Source organism: Buteo buteo, chromosome 1 (genome assembly GCF_964188355.1).
Source record: "Buteo buteo chromosome 1, bButBut1.hap1.1, whole genome shotgun sequence".
Classification (NCBI taxonomy): Eukaryota; Metazoa; Chordata; class Aves; order Accipitriformes; family Accipitridae; genus Buteo; species Buteo buteo.
Genome location: NC_134171.1, coordinates 13,844,395 through 13,859,875, shown reverse-complemented (window position 1 = coordinate 13,859,875; position 15,481 = coordinate 13,844,395).

Here is a 15,481-nt window from a genome sequence, read left to right as displayed (position 1 = left end):
TTACATCTCTCCCATTAAGACAGTTATAATGGATTTAAAGGCTAATACAAATGAGTTAACCTCACACTATAGAGACAATAACAGCACGACATGTCCAAATACACAGGCAGAGTGGTACCTTAGCAAGCATATTGTTTTTGAGAAGCATCTCAAAACAATAATGCAACTCAGCACAATGAAAAAGCAAATCCCAGAAGGATTATCTTGTCAACTCAAAAATTGAGACAATCCCTATCATGTGCGTATTTTGCTGAGATTAGTTAAAGAAGTGAGCATTATCAATTAATTACCAAGAGTAACAGACAGTAGCAACAACCACAACAAATACCTCACATCTAATGTACTTCACTGTGCGCTTTAGCACTATAATACGTCTGGTTACAACTGGGACATACAGTGTTTCTTCTGGCAACAGCCACGTTGACCCACAATAGTCCCGCAGTCCCCCCCAGCCCCCCACCCCCCTGAAATATGCAATAGAAGCACATTCAACTTGGTTATTTCCAAACCTTTAGGGCTGCTGTGCCACTCCTTTCCCTTACAGTTTCTCAGGGAGGCATTCTTAATATCGAAATCTTACTGATAAGGTTCTGCTGGTATTGTGTAATACCAGTTTCACAGACCAGTTGCAGAACGCCACTGGAACAGATATATTTGCAGTAGGTAACAGCCATGAATCTTGTGAAAACATGCTTAATATGCCGAGTTGGATTCAACCTCCTTGCAGCAAAGCATTGCAAACTGGATCAACACACTCCGAGGGGAAAGCCTGTGCCTCAGAGCAGCACCCTGGTCTGTGGGGGATGCTGGGGAAGCCAAGGAGGTAAATAAAACCATGAAAGACCTGTTGGGATTGAAAAGCACAAATTGTGAGCAGGACAACACAAGGTCCTTGGAATTAGAGGCCATTTGAGCCCTTCAGTCTCTGGAGCATGCTATCTCTTTACCACATGATCTTCCCAGGCAGTCCTATTCTCATTTGCATGGGTAAAGGCTGGCCCAGAAGACTAAGGCTTGCATTCATCCAAGGCACAGCAACCTTTGGGCCAGGGGGGCTTTGTCCTGGGGACAGCAGTGATGCCTGCAAATGCAGACCTGCCCATTGTCTGTCAGGAATTTTAATGATCTGAAAAGCACTACAAATGTCCTACAGAAAACCATTCATTTAAATTATTTGACTTAGGGGGAGTCACAGTCTTTTTTTTTTTTTAAAGTCAAGGTCATTAAGAATGGCTCACTCAATAGAGACAAGATTTTATGACTCACAGGAGACTGGGAAAATCAGCAGCAACACTGCATATTTAGAGTATAATGTTTAGTCACCAAAGACACTTTCAGAGTTATTGCCTCCTCCTTATACACATTTTTTTTAATTGCTGCAACAGAGCTGCAGCAGTAACAAAGAAATATCTTCCTCTAAAATGCACAGTCAGACAAGTAACTGATGAGCAGGTTTGCCTTGCTGCTGTCAGCCTAAGAAAAATGGGCAAGTGAATTCACATTTCAGCAAAGCATTTTTGTATCCCACTACCTCTCCAACCACACAGGGAAAAACGATGTATGCGCATCCAGAACATATTAAGTAGCATCTGAGGAAGAGGATTGCTAGATGCTCTGCACCCCACAGCAAAAGCTTAGGAAGACACAAGCACACAAATATTTGAGCTTTTTTCTGTTTTGCTTTGTTTTCCTCGCCTGATCTTTAGAAAGGCCTGTTACAAGCCAGAATAACTGCTAGAGTAGGTTGGATTATTTTTTTTTTTTTTTTTTTTAAACAATGGTAATCAAATCAGTGTCATTACAAGTCTGTGAGCAAATTGTAGACTCTCTGTGGTTACTTCCTCACGCTGTTCCCAGATCAACCTACAGCAGATTTGTGCGTCAGCCTTCACAGCCTTGTCTGCCGGAGACAGCGGATGCTCAGCTGTGGTTGCAGGAGCACTAAGGCGATGGTACCTTTGAACACCCCACGGCAGAGCCAGGCAGCCCACTCGTCACCCTGAAAGCCTCCAGAGCAACAGCAGATTTTGCTCAGAGGCAGCAATCTGAAGACTGCAGAGTTTAATAACTGCAACACGTTTTTATATTGTTATTTAATGCACCACCAACAGTAAAAGTCTAAATGGTTTTATCCTAAATCTAACGAGTTGAAAATTATTAATAAAAGAAAAACATTTGCTATTCCCATCAATATTTACACAGGCAAAGGTCCAGCTTTACCCCCGTGGTGGCGGATTCAGCACGCAGTATGTGACCTACATAGCAGGAAGTCAAACTTTGTTATAATCCTGTCCCCTTGAGCACTGAAAAATTTGGAAATCAGACAAGATGAACACAGTGGCCCAGATTCTCTCTGTCATTTGGGCAATTTTGCATTGCATCATTAGTCCTAATTCACCCTGCAGGGGCCATAGTCATCACAGTAAGCCACAAGGCCTGTTGTATTATCATCCTCCTGCTCTATGGCTAGAAAAAGCAAGAGCATGCTCACCTTCCAGGGCCACCCAGCTGCTGAAACGTCACTCTGTAGCTGTAGATTATAAGTATAAACTACAATAACTTTTAGGCTGCTATAACTTACATTGGAAATATCTGTATTGAATTTTAAGTACATGCCTGGGACAAGTGTGCCCGGACAATTGTCCTGTCCCCGCTGTTTGGACCAATATCTCTACTCAGACACAGACCTCGAGGTCAATCATAGAGCAAGCACGGGAAAAAGCGCAGGTGCCAACAAGTATTTCGTCTGCCTTTCCAGTACAATCATATTAGCCGCTACACCAGTCAAGAGTCTTCCTAGAATAACCGTGTCCTCCAGTACCAGTAGGGATTTGTAGGCCACCTGACTACAGGCAGTCTAGTGCTATGTGAAGAGCTGCAGCTGACTGGCATCCCAACTACAGAGATACTAGGATGGTGTAAACATCTCTCCATCCTCCCTTCTGCCTCTTTGGGCTTTGCACCCATTATACCTAAAGCAAGGGGATGCAGGACCTGCGGGATCAGGTGCTGACATGTTAGGGTTTCTGCATGGGGTTACTAAAAGTGATCAGAAACATTTTGAATGGAACATTTGATTTTTATGAGGCTGCAGGAATCACGCCTGATTTCCTGCCAGGTCCCCTTCCCTGTTCTTCAACAGTGCTCCTGGCAGGTTGACAGAGAGTGGGAGTTTGAAAGAAGTTATTGCTCCAGGATTGTCTCAGGGATTGCAGAGCTCCTCAGCTGCTGGCTTCTCTACAGATCTCATTAGGCAGGATGCCAAGAAACTCAGAGCAGAGTATCCCTGCTCATAAACTCCAAGGCTGTCAGCTCTCTGTTAGCCCACCAGGCAGAAAGAAAAGAAGCAAAAGTCTGGAAGCTCTGGAAATGTGCAACTCCTTGGCATTCCAGGCAGCCAGAGGATCCCAACAGAAACCCTCGAACTGGGGACCCCAGAGCTTCTGATGCCTCCAGTTCTAGGTGTCATTAACTTTGGACTAGATGATCATTGTAGGTCCCTTCCAACTGAAAATATTCTATTCTATTCATTAAGAATTGAAAAAATACTCCTTCTCACTTCAAATCAGAATAAAATCAAATTAAACAAATTATCAAAATCCTCTGCAAAATGGCATGATCTTTTTCCATGTTACACCACTTAAATAATGGGCTGTTACAGACGGTGTACAACGCATCTTGCAGTCCCATTCCCTAAACGTACAGATTGTACCATTACTCAGCAGACTGAGCTTTTATCACACTCATTGCCTCCTCACCCTTCCTCTTTATCCCGGGTATTCATACCCTCCCAATTTTATTTTCAAAACCAAGCCCTTTAGGGAATAACATGTTTTGTGAGGTTTTCCCCTTTAAACATACCTGCATAGCCGTACAACTCCAGAGAAAGCAAGTATAAAGCAACAGAACTTAAAAGACACTAATTTTGTATCTTCATGTTGGCTAAGTTGGACAGGATTTATTTTTCTGAAACTCTATTACCACAAAGCTCTATATGCAGGTCAGCAGGCTTATGTAACAATGATGCATCTGGCTCTCTGTCCCAAATAAGTAAGACAGAATATGCTGTGACTGCTACATAACCTTGTGTGTTGTTCATCAAAGACTCATATCCATCTTTTTTTCCTATTAAAGGAGAACCACTGAAATCTCAGTCTTCAATTTTCCAAAGACCTGTAATTGTTACATGTTCTCAGCCTGGTGCTTACAATGAGACGCACTGGATCATTTTCATGAGGGGCTTTTTTTGTTGTTTTGTTTTGTTTTTTTTTTAATTCACTAGTGCCCATCCATTCAAGTGCAGTTTTGTTCTGGAAAGAAAAGATTTTGAGTTAATTCATGTTAGTTTTATTTTAATATACTGTTTTAAGTTCAGTTGTTAACTTGTGAGTTCACTCCATCACATTTTCTTACTGCTGCTTCTTGCTCTGCCTTTTCATTTGACCTTTTCCATTTTGTCACACATCTACCAATCACCCCTGTGAAATGGTCATGGCAATGGTCAGGGACTTCATATATGTCCACAGGACACAGCGTGGAGGAGAGTCTATCCAGACTTGCATGTCATAAAAATCTTCTGTCCATTAAAACTAGGTCAAGGTATGGTGAAGGGAAGAGGACAAAAGTCAACAGCAGGTGCCCAGCTCTCACGCTGAAATGAAGTGTGCATAGATCCATCACACGCACTCATACTTGAGAACAACAGATTTGACCTACTACAGTAGGCACCATGATGCGTTTAAATCCGGTATCAAATACATGTAGACATCTATGCAAAATCCCAGTTCTAGATAAAGAAGGTAACTCTAACTTGTAACTCCAGCCTCCAGCTAGTGTGGAAATGAAATCACTGATTTTCTATAAATATTCTAATATGGTTAAATACAAGGTGATGCACTAGGAACAAGGCATGCAGTCCATGCCTGCAGAATGGTAGACCGTGTCCAGAACAGCACCAAAGAAAGATCAGAGGCTGTTCTAGCAGACAAGTCAGCATGACCAACAAGCACAAACCAGAAAGACCAAACAGGACTTAGCATGTAAACTAGCAGGCTGATTGACAGACAAGCTTTTGACATCTCTCAGGGCTACCTACACTAAGTAGCATATGTGAAGAAGGATCTCCCTAGCATTACTCCTGAGTCTGAGACGTTTCAGAATAAACAGCCCATTCTGTAGGTATGGCTTCACATCTTTTTTTTTTTTTTTGCATTTGATTCCATTTTTACCACAAATTAAAATATTGACACTAGGTCAGGACAATAATTCAATAACAACTTCACCAAAACCAGTGGTTTTATCTGCGGAAGTATAGCTCTAAAACTTCCTAAATTTGCATCTGTAATAACATCCAGAGCATGGCCTGTTAAGTTCATCCACAGAGCAGGCTCATCCACTGAGAAATTTTATGCTCAGTTAATATATGCAGTGCTATACTAAGCCCAGTTAATCAACACTGTCTATTCTGAAAGCAGGAAAAAAATTCTGTATGTCTATCACACTCTATCAGCTTTCCCCACTCACTTTAAGCAATTAGTTTCAAAGACTTCCTGACTAAATTTACATAAAATACATCCTTCCCTCCTACACCTTGTTAATGCATAGGCTATAATTTTATAAGAAGTTCTTGGAGATCACTAGTGGCAGACAGGTGTCAGAGATGACACTATGCCTCGAGCACACAGTCCCAGGAATTTATGAGGGCAGCAATTTCCTGGATCACCTCATCACCTTCAACGGACTTACACGCCTGTGGAGCAAGGATGCTATTTGCTGTCAGAGATCTTCTGGGTCTGTCTGCAGAGAGGCAGCTATGGACGCAGATAACCTCTGCATTTTTAGGCTCTGCTTTGACTATGTGGGTGAGAAAAGAACAGCTATCAGTGGACATAAGGCTGCAGTTGAAAGATCGGCAAGACTCACTGGATAACCTCTGGAAGAGGAAACTTCAATCATTTGCAAGGAGAGAAGCAGGTGGAATGATCTGTCTGGGTAAGATTGGAGGGGCTGGCTTCTTATGGCCAAAATGTTTGGTTACTACAGTTTTTTAGTCAGGACTTCAGCTGGCATAACTTCATGAGCTAGCTCAGTTCTAGACTGATGGCTTAAGCAGGTGGTGATGTATTTGTGGCTTTCAGTTAACGACTTGGTCTTGCAAACCCTCCTCACGCAGATCTGTTCGAGTGTTGGAATGAGAACAGCGTATTCAGGAGACTCATAAGATTAAGCCCAAAGTACTAGGACACAACAGTTCTGTTGGCAATAAGCTACTGCAAACAGTTGCATAAGCCGAAGAAAAGCAAGAGCAATAGTTCCAAGAGTCTGCTTTTAGCATTATATTTACAGCTTTTCCCTGACTGTGCATATATTAAGCAGATTGCAAACTTATAGTGAGTGGAGGGAACAATCTGGATATTTATAAGGCAGTTAACCTTTAAGAATGACCTTTGTTTTAACATTAAACTGGCCTGCTTCATGTTCAGAGGACCAGCATTTTCATCACTTGGAAAAATGAGAAAATATTCCATAACTGCCTGTGAAGACAGCCAGAAAGAAGATTTCAGCCTTGCACTCTTAAAGATCTTGGCTGATACAGGCTCTATAAAGATGGAGTCAATGCAATCCTGAGACTGCGACGAAGCACAGACCGTGGCAGAGTGAAGCGACTCCAGAGCATGTGCCAGGCTGGGGAGAAAAACATTTTTTAGAAATGTTTTTCTGACATGATGACTTTTCACTGTGGATTATTCCCATTGACTTTCTTCTAATCAAAATAAACATACCACACCTACCTTTGTTCAGAAGTTGCCTGCCAGTATCAGCTAACAGTTGGACTCCTTAGCCCTATAATTTATCTAGTATTAAGCTGGGACCAGAAAACTAGAAACAATTGTTGGCATGACACCATTTTTCTGACCTTACTTCAGTGTTTTCTTGTTTCCAGGGCAACTCACAAAATTCCTGTAAGAAAATCCCTGTCATAATTGAAAAAATAGATTTTTATTTTTAGATTTGGTTAATCCATCCATTAAGAAAATGAAATGAAATCAAATGAAATTGAGAGCTGCAGTAACACTGCCATAGGATAAATACAATGTTATCATTGACTACCTCTGTGGAAACAATTAACTGAAAGTACAAGACACTTGTTTATGAAGGTCCTGGGCTGATTTACTCAGGTTACTATTATCTTAGCAAGCCATTTCATAAAAATATTGCAAACTTATTGTGAGTACTATATCCTTATTATGCCTTCTTTAATTTGCTTGGCTGATTCAAAATTAACTTTCTGACAAAGGACTGTAGGACCCAGAACCTGCCTTCCATTTACTCTCAAAGACACAAAACCAGTGAAGCAACCTTTGGTTTTCTCCAGGGAGAATGTATGATGGTTCCAAATTGCATACTAATACCATGAATTATTCAGAATCACAGCAGGTAACAACAAACATTTTGTTAGACATAATGATACAGCTTAAACATGAAAAAACATAGGAGTATAATTAACAACTGGAAAAACAGAGTTAAATTAAATAGCAATTCCACTGTTACTTATGCACTTCATTGGTGGATGGTTCATGACACTAAGCCCAGTCTTCAGCAGTGCAGAACTGTTCTAGCCCCAGGAGACACAAAGCTTCACAGATTCCCTCTTGCTCCATGGGAAGACAAACCCAGAGGTTTATAAGGAGACCAACTACAACCAGTCCCACTTCACGTCAGCAAACAGGAGAGAAGAGACAAGTCTCCATCTGCCTCCAGTTTGTGTGTTCTAATTGGGAATATTTGGAGAGGAATTTGAGGCAGGCCACACTCCTCTCCCTCCAGCACATTTGTCCAGTATAATCTTGCCCCAGCTAACTAGGATTCACTACATTATACACTATTACCATCAATAACTCCAGCCCTATTTTCTAAATGTGAAAAATGAGGTCTGCAGTTTAAGAAACATGCCCTCTGTCATTCAGCGAAGCATGAGGGATACTTCACGAGACTAATTACTATCTCTTCTACACTGCTGTCTGACTCAGCATAATGTAAGTTGTAATGATGTATCTGGAAGAAACGAAAAAATTCAATTCCAACAAAGGAACATAGATTATTGGAACTGAGGTTTACAGTTTTCATGGTCTGAATTGTTCACACAGTAACTGTATAAAGGGAGATTGTTCAGAAAAGAAAGGGAAAGATTACACATTTCCAGAAAACTGGTGAAGATCAGTCATTCAGTGGAGATCCCCTGCTTCCTCTATCTCATAACTGATATCACAAAATAATATAATTTAGGAAGTCTAAGAAGTCATGGCACATGTCTCCTCAGAAAAGTGTTGCTCTGTTTATGAAGAGAAAATTCAATACCTGCTGCAGTACTATTTAAAGATAACAGATGACCTTCTCTTTTGACTGAAGGCCTCAGGTTGGAGATAATGCATCTAACGTATTACCAGCTATATCTCATTCATTTCCAATTTACATTTTGTATCTCCCCAGGTAATCATTATTTAGAGATACTGAAAAGACAATTCAAATCTTCCTTATACCCAGAAGTCATTTTATTCTAAGTGATATGAATTAAGGGATGTTGGCAAGCTCACAGGGAAAAACAGATCTTCACTGAAAGCATGAACTAATTTTTAAATAAAATGGTTCATTCACCCTTATTTCTTTCCACCCTTCCTCACTCCATTATAAGTAGATTTTCATGTGATGTCTTCAGAAGATCCATCAACAGCACTGGGATGAGCCAGTTCAACTGGCATGCTCCTCTGACAGAGAGCAGCTCCACAGACCGCAGCTTCTTCTATGGCTCACATCTGTGTGCAGGCAGTTATGAGGAAGAGAATGGCTGTGCTTTCTCCCCATTCAAACCCCAAGCCAGCATTTAACGCGCAGTACCAAACACCAGAGACAAAGGTCAGTTCTCCAAGTCATTTTTAGCCAAAAAAGCTGGAAGGAGATTGTCATGGCTAATTACCCAGACATTCTGTATCCCATACCTTTGCTTGAACATACAAAGCTGCTGAGGATTATGCAACTGACTATCCTACAAATTCCACAGCTTCGAGCCTGAGAAAGGGCACCAAACTCATAAAGAACGACACCAGACAACTTCCAGGTACACTCACTTCCTTAACATTTCTTCTGGAGTCATTACATTTTCTTTCTCTGCTTCAAAATATATAAACCACTGTCTTTTGCAGAAGCAAAAGAAAATACACACATTCCTCCAAACTCTCTCCATCACTGCCCAAGGGATTTAAGCACAGAGTTGGGCATTCAGTTATCCGTCTGATTTTGGTGCCCAGCTGCCCTGGGTATATGGGCCATGCCTATCCTCTTATCACTGCAGTCTAAACCTTGAAATGCGCTCAGCAGTGCTTTGCCTGTGGCTATCTTTTCATAAGACTCATACACACAAGAGACTCCCCTATATACAATATATCTACCTCATCTCTGACAGGAAGAAGAATAATGTGGATACTTCTCTGATCCTGCAAATCCTTGGTTACACAGAGAACAAGCAATATGAATAAGGGCTTTTCAGGGGCAGAGCCTATTTTATCAGCAGAGACTACACACCAGTGGAAACTCTTCGGAGAATTTTATTTCAGTGAGTGTAATATTATTCAGTCTGCTCAAGTAACGACCATCTTGAGATGCCTAGGTGGATGTTAGCTGCAAGGGTTAACTGCTCTACCTCTCTCCCACTTTTCTGACAGCACCAAAGATTCTGAACTGAAACAAATATCAATGTGAGCACATTACAAATCCCCAACCATATCCTGTGTCCCACCAATGAGGAGGAAGCACCTTTCCTTTCATTTATCTCCTATCTAATTACATCACAAAATTAGAATAGAATATTCCAATTTGCTAAATTACTTCTGTCAAAGATTCAAACCCAGCAAATGCTGTCTCATTAGCTGCTCTGCAGCTGTGTAAAACAACACAACAACGAGGTAATGCAAAAGCCAACTCTTGCCCGTGACCTGGAGGAGAGAGCGGGTAGAAATTTGTGTCTGGCAGTTGTATGCTACATCTTCTACCCCTTCCCTTTTCTCCAGAGGAGAGCTCATTTCACAGCCAAACTTTTTAGTTGGTTCTTGAGCACAAACAAAACCACCTTTGTGCTGGGAAGGAGGGAAGGAAAGCAATACGAATGGAATTGCTGATGCAGAATCTTTCTTTCCCTTTCCCCCCCTGCAGAAAGCTGCCAGGACAGCAGCAGCTTCTCACAGGGAACGGGCTGACAGTCTCAACAAAGCAAGTCACAAAACTGATCTGGCTTTTCAGGGTCAGACAAAAAGGAAAAGGGCTGGTACCCTTCTAAAGCAATGAGAGGTTTCCTTTGTAGGACTGAAGGCTGAACGAAGGCCCATGAGAGACTACAGCTTTAGCTCTCTCTTTTATTTCACTGGTTTAGGCTTGAGTGTTATTTCACAGGCTTAGCCAGCAACTTCAATTGGTAGCACAGCTGAGCTGTGGCTACAGCGGTATTTTTAGGCTTGGTTTCCAATGGAAACGGAGCATTCATCACTACTGTGCCTCTCTGTACCTGCATTCCTGCATTCCTTTTGAACCCAGTGGCCATATTGAACTAAAACCAACTTAGGGGAAGAGCCTCAAACTTCCTACAGGTTTCCAAGAACTCAGAGGCTTGATAAAAGAAAGCAACTTCCACAATAAGCTTCCACACTACAGAAAAAACTACTCAAGTTAGGATTTTTCCCCCTGAGAATTCACGTGGGTCCTCTGCTTATCAAAATACTACAGAGCTCCAGCTGGGGCTCAGGCCCCTGGCACAACTGTCAGAAATATTCAACTCATGGGCAAATCCGATTCAGAAATTTGCTGCTTCTTCCCACTTACAACTTCTCATTCCTTTATCATCAGCACAGGTCCACATGACAGACTGGCACTAGCATTTAATGATGCCTGTTACCCAACTGCTGTGTAATCCAGCCTTTTCTTCCATAAGATGAAGTGCCCAGTCCCCACTAGCACTGGGTCGTGTGGTTCAACAAGCATATTCAACAACATGGACTTACCTCAGCTTTACAGAAACCACATTTTCTTGGTTTTCAAAATACCCAAACAATATCTGCATCCCTGAAAGCAGGTTCACACATGGGATCCATACTAGACTGTCTTTTGACAGTGTGATTGCAGACTGCAACTAATGAACATCATATATGGCATAATCCATGGGCTTTCCCAGTGAATAGCACCTCTGTAACTGCTAACTTGTTCCACACAAAACTGGCTTCAAGTGCCAGCCTTTCTCATAATCCACAAGTCAAGGGCCTAATCCATGTGGAACTAAGCGCTCTTTCAATAGACCTAGGCATTACATTAATCAGGGTGCTGGTTGCAAGCACTTCTCAATTATTTTATTTATCTAGATAGCCAGATCCTTTACTGTCTTTACATTGGTAATGCAAGGTTACTATAGCAACCTCTGTGACCTGCATAATCAAGATAGGAGAGAAGAGCTGATAGATGAATTAATGTTTTTATAGCCTTGAATAGCAAACTTTAAAGATTAATGGTCTATGAAATTCATATATACTCCACTCATGATGTTACATTTATCCCATTTCATCTCCTTTTCCAAAGACATTTATCTTTAAATGCTAAACTAGAGTACGTGATAACGATATATTAAGATGACACTATTTAAACTTGCTGTTTATTTTCTATTTTCAGTTTAGCACACAATTAAACTACTTTATAAACTCCGAAGACTAATGTACATTTTAAAGTAAGGTTGACCAATTTATTAGCATCTTGTAGAAGCTAGAGTTCTTAACCAGATTGCAGATTATATACATTTCTGCAATACTTAAAGTAAGCAAATTCAGAACTGATTAGCCAGCTTGTGGAATATTAAGCACAGAGATCACATTCTCCTTCAATTTGCTTTTATTTTCCTGTACTCAACAGGTTCTTTTTAAGAAATCACTAACTTTCATTCAACTAGAGACTTGCTTGCCAGCAGTCTACTACAAGTTCATAACAGATCAACATAAATCTGAAAGTTTGCTTGGCAGCTCTTCAGCAGATGAAAGACAACATTGATCCTGAAACCAGGGCTGCATGAAAGTTGCTCACACAACTAGGATGGTGACATGAAGGAGATGTATGTGGAGGGAGATACTGGGAAACTGAAGTAATTTTTTTTCTTTTCTTTTGCTGGACTGTCATTAAAATACAGGTTTAGCTACTGTAAGAATGTCAGGCAGCAAGCATAGTTTTAGCCTATGTTTCCTTCATTACTACTACACAAACTGCCTGAGTGTGCACACATGATCATATATCAGAAAGGTGTGGGTAGCTCTACCTGGCTTTTGACTGCTTCAGGTCCAGGACAGGCAAGAAATTCTCATTCTGAGTAATCATCAAGCAAAAGAGACAAAACAGTGGGCCTTCAAGTGAGACTTAAGTAGCATATAAGTCATATGGTGACCTTCCATGCCATCACAAAATTTTGTCTCCATGAGACAATAAATAAAGGTTCATTGTTCTCTCTCAGGCAAGTTCCTTTTTTTTTTTTTTTTTTTTTTTAATATAAGTCATGCTAATATAATTCTTCTCTGAGCCAACTCCTTCTCCCCAAGGCAGCAGGATTATTTTTCTATTTGCAGGAAGGAGGGAAATTGAGCCTCAAAATGCAGTGCCTCAAAGCCACATGCTATAAAAAACCCCACAAGTATCAGTGGAGGAACTGATGGGGATGAACTAAATCCACTGTAGGAATTTTCTATCACTGCAGTCATGACACAAAATGCAGAAGCTTTTTTGCCCTTCAAGTCTCATAAAGCAGACAGTGGCTTAAGGGATTCTTGCACTGAACAGCTCTGTCATCAGATGGACAGCTGGATTTTGGGGGTTTTTGGTTGTTTTTTTAGCTTTGATTTCTTACTGTGGGTGATTTAGCTAACAAAGAACTTTAGTATCTTCTGCATTTGGCTTTTTTTCTCATTACTTCTACTGCAAAAATTTGATTTTTAGTCCACAGCCATTTTCCAACAAACCCACTAATTTCAAAGATATCCAGTTAAGACTGGAGAGGGAAGAAACTAATTAAATTGGGTCCATCCACCTGCCTTCCCAGTACTGATAGAGTTCTACTTAATTCCAGTCAACCTGCAAAATTGACACCAACCCCAAAACCATCACACCATATGTCTAACTTCACACTTGTAACATTTAGACTTCTTTCTCTTTGATATTTTAAGATTTTTGGCTAAGATTTTTAAAACTTTCCTTCCTTAGCCTCCCAGCTATATTTAAATGGCCTGGTTTTTTAAAAGTGCTGAGTATGTCACACTGTCACAGAGGTCTGAATGGTGCTTAGCTTTTCTTGGTTGTGGTCTCACATGTCATGAGTTAATCTTCAGAAAGGCTTAGACCACACTTTTCACAACACTCCTATCAACCACCAAGGAAAAATCTTCCTATGCTCCTAGCGTAACAGAAAGATGAGAAGAGGTTTTTTCAGCTCATCACCATTGCATTCACTTGTGCCTTTGAAAAAGAACATCACATCTCTCCAGCTAATATGACCGTACATCAGTTTTTATCACCTCTTTGCACCCTCCTGTGTTCTAAGCCTTTTATTTTAATTGACTTAAGAAAAGGTTTCATTAGAAAGGACAGCATGCTGGCTAGCAATTAAAATATATCAACATCATTTCTGCAACCCTCCTTTGAATCCTAGCCCATCTCTCTCATCTTTTACAGAAAAGGGTCAAATAGTCTCTAAAAACAACACAAAGACAAGGAAAAATATCCACAGATGTATCAAAGTGTTGCCTAAAACTTTTATAAATTATTTTTGTGTCAAAAGTTTCGCTCACTTTTGTTGATAAAACTAGCCTAAAGTATCTTATCTAAAATATCTTTCCAAAAACATGTCTAGTAAAAGCCACTAGTGGTGCAAAGACTGGGTTTTTTTCCACCCCACCAGGATTTGCATTGACAAATAGCAATGCTGATGCCATCTGTATTTTAAGGGTGACTTTGTAGGTCACTCCTGAGTCTAACCTAAGCACCTAAAGCACAAGAAAATTCGGTTCAGCTTCTTTCTCCTCCCCAGACTTCGGAAATGTTGGGAAGTCACTCGGCCTCTCTGTGTCTTAATTGCCTCCTTGTAAAAACAAAGATGTAGGAGCTGCTCCAATGTTTAAACACCTGCTTAACCCCTCAGTTTATCTATACCTTTAGTTCAGTGTCTTTTGCTATTGAAGTTCATGAAATTTCACTATATGTTTAAACATACACTTAAGTGGGTTTGCTCATATGGCAGTGCAGTGTACAGAATATTTGCATCTCTGTGGTGATATTAAAAATATTTTAAGCTATATAAGAATGTATTTTAAGCTCATGAACCAAGTCAATATTTTCTTTCTTAAATCCCAGGCAAGCACGTCCATTCTGCCTTTGTTAAAGAATCAGTGTGGTACTTGGCTGCATGTGTCCGAACTGAAGCCATTAATCTCTGCTGTTTGTCACCTCCAGATTAAAGTGGTTTTGCAACCAGAGATAGGGTAGCATACTCCTGAGGTTGAAACAAAGCTCTCTCTCAGGAGGCTCTACTTATATGTAAAGGATAAAAATTGAATGTTTAATGAAGAACACCACAAGTAAAAAGGAAATTGTTTGTGTATTCATTCAAGCTTTGATCTTACCTTACTGAAGTGAACTATATTTTACTATTGACTTTAAAAGGAGCTATTTTATTGCTACTAAAAGCATGCAAATAAGTATTTAATATACCATTAACAGCAAATAACCTTTTGGTCCCAAGTTACCAAAGCTTTTTCAAGATTGTATGATTATAAGAACAAAGACCATATGTTTGCAACTGTCTGAAAAGTACCTGGCTACAAAGGGGTTTTCTTTGTTTGTTTTTTTTAGCAAAGACCTGCTTGTAAAGGCATTTCCTATTTTGTGAAACATATTTAGGAGAAAGGAAATATATTTTTATTTAGGCAGTTTTGTAATATTTTGGTACAGAGCACTGAAAACAAGTTTGTTGTCATAGAGCCTGACCTACTGAGGTGTTTGAAGGTACCTTTAGTGGTTCACAAAAACATCTAAAACACAGTTAAAATGTTAAATTCCCACGAATATTTTTGGCTTTGTCTAACTTAGCAAGTAATAAAGTGCAATAGGAGGAGATAGAGCAGAAATCTGGTGTTAAGGACCCAGTATTCATACTGTACAAATTTTGGGGGCTTGATTTTGGAATAGCTTTAGTCTGGTCCGATGGACTGAAAGCCATCAGCAGCTGGAGAGCATTTTCCAGTTTAGATTCACTTAGAAGAAATCCATTTTGCCTACTCCCTTATGTTATCTATAGCACAGCAAAGAGGGGAGGAACAGGAGATTAATTTCAAAAGTGCAGACTAAACACTGAGGCCAACACATCCAATATGAATGCAAGTTAGGGATTTACACCAACTAGACATCTACCTCT